The sequence below is a fragment of the Glycine soja genome, chromosome 4, assembly GCF_004193775.1.
Source record: "Glycine soja cultivar W05 chromosome 4, ASM419377v2, whole genome shotgun sequence".
In the NCBI taxonomy this organism is placed as follows: domain Eukaryota; kingdom Viridiplantae; phylum Streptophyta; class Magnoliopsida; order Fabales; family Fabaceae; genus Glycine; species Glycine soja.
Window position 1 is genome coordinate 34,907,798 of NC_041005.1, and position 2,320 is coordinate 34,910,117.

Below are 2,320 nucleotides of genomic sequence, written 5' to 3' on the forward strand. Positions count from 1 at the left end.
GAGGAAGCTTGCCTCAAAGAGGTCCAGGAAGGACAAGGCGGCCGAAGGAACTAGTTCCGCTCCGGAGTATGACAGTCACCGCTTTAGGAGCGCTGTACACCAGCAGCGCTTCGAGGCCATCAAGGGATGGTCGTTTCTCCGGGAGCGACGCGTCCAGCTCAGGGACGACGAGTATACTGATTTCCAGGAGGAAATAGGGCGTCGGCGGTGGACATCACTGGTTACTCCCCTGGCCAAGTTCGATCCAGAAATAGTCCTTGAGTTTTATGCCAATGCTTGGCCAACATAGGAGGGCGTGCGTGACATGAGATCCTGGGTAAGGGGTCAGTGGATCCCGTTTGATGCCGACGCTATCAGCCAGCTCCTGGGATATCCGTTGGTGTTGGAAGAGGGCCAGGAATGCGAGTATGGCCAGAGGAGGAACCGGTCTGATGGGTTCGATGAGGAGGCCATCGCCCAGCTGCTATGTATACCGGGGCAGGATTTTGCCCGGACTGCTGCAGGGAGGCGAGTGCGAATCATGTGCACCAACATGACCACCCTGACCCAGATATGGATGACGTTGCTCCTCAGCAACATCCTGCCCACCGATCATAATTCCGACCTCCCCATGCCGAAGTGTCAGCTGGTGTACGCCATCCTGACACGGATGAGCGTCCATGTGGCTCAGTTGATCGCTGATGCCATCTATATTTTTGCAGGTATGGCGCCTACCAGGCACCCTTTGGATCCAGATAAGTCCAACAGGGCCCTGGGATTTCCCTCGCTGATCACAGGACTCTGCCAGTCATTCGGAGTCCCCGTTGCACCTACCAAGGTAATTCGGCCGCCCATCACTCGGGCTTTTATTGAGAAGTACTGTACCCAGAGACAGGCTCAGGGTGATGCTCCACAGGCCGCAGGCGCGCCACCACCACCTCATCAGGCTGGCCAGGCTGGGGCATTTGACATGGAGCAGTATTTACGGCATTTGGTTCGCCAACAGGCAGCCAACCACCGAGCACATGTACAGACCCATGATTGTCTGTACCAGATGAGCCTCAGCATGCAGAGCCAGGGCTTCGCTTCTTTTTCATGCCCTACTCCAGACCAGTTCAGGGCAGAGGTCGCATGGCCCGGAGATTGGCCCGAGGCCCAAGCAGGAGAGGCACCCCCAGAAGCTCCCGGCGGTGGAGAAGAGGCCCACGAGGACGAGGAGATGGCCGATTTGCTTGACTTCTTGGGAGGGAGTGGAGATACGTGACTGGGAGATCCCCAGATTCATGTTTTCTTTCATATTTCTTTTATCATTTTTATGTTATGTTATTGTTTTGACTTGAGAGACTAATGTTTGTTTTTGTTGTTACGATTGTCATTTGTACAGCGCATACATTTTTGTTTGGATTGTTGCGTTAGTGTTTATATATCATTACTATCAATGATGCTTGAAATTTTGGAACCGTGTAGAGTTCTTCGTTTAGGAACATCGTCAAAAAATAATAATAATAATATATATAATAAAACAAACAAAAATCATGATAAAAATAAAAATAAAAATTAAAAAAGGGAAAAAGAAAGCAAGTAAGAAAGAAGAGAGCAAATAAGGAAAAAGAAAAGAAAAAGAGAGGAAAAAGAAAAAAAATAAGTTGTTTAGCTGAAAAACCGACATGCTTTTGAAAAGAGATGACTTCCAACTTTTCTTTGAAAAAAATTCATTGATCATAACTAGTTTTTGAAAAAATGTGTATACACCTGAAGGGTGAATGCTGTGAAAATTTCCCCGGACGCCCGAAATGGACTCGGATGAATGCACAAATTGATAAAAGAACATATTTTGGAAACATTGGGTTGACTAAAAATAGAGGAAATGAATCCTGAGCCCTAGCATCACATGACCATAAAAATTTGACACTTGAGCGTCCACATAGGTGCATGCATGACCAGTTTTGCGTAAAATTTCCAAATAATCATTTTTGCATTTGTGTCATGGAAATAATGTGGGGCATCCCTTTTATCCTTGAGCCAAACCAAACCCTAGCATGTATCATGTCTAGCCATTCTACAAGTCTTGAGCCGAAATCCTGACTCACCATAATCCTTACCCTCGGAAGCAAAAAAGGGAAAGAAGGAAAATTTCCAATCAAAGAGTGGGAGAAAGCAAAAAGAAAAGAAGGAAAATTCCCAATCAAAGAGTGGGAGAAAGCAAGAAGAAGAGGAAAGGAAATTCCCAATCAAAGAGTGGGAGAAAGAAAAAAGAAAAGAAAGAAAATTCCCAACCAAAGAATGGGAGAAAGTAAAAAAGAAGAAAGCTCCTGGTCAAAGAAACCAGAAGAAATGTGCG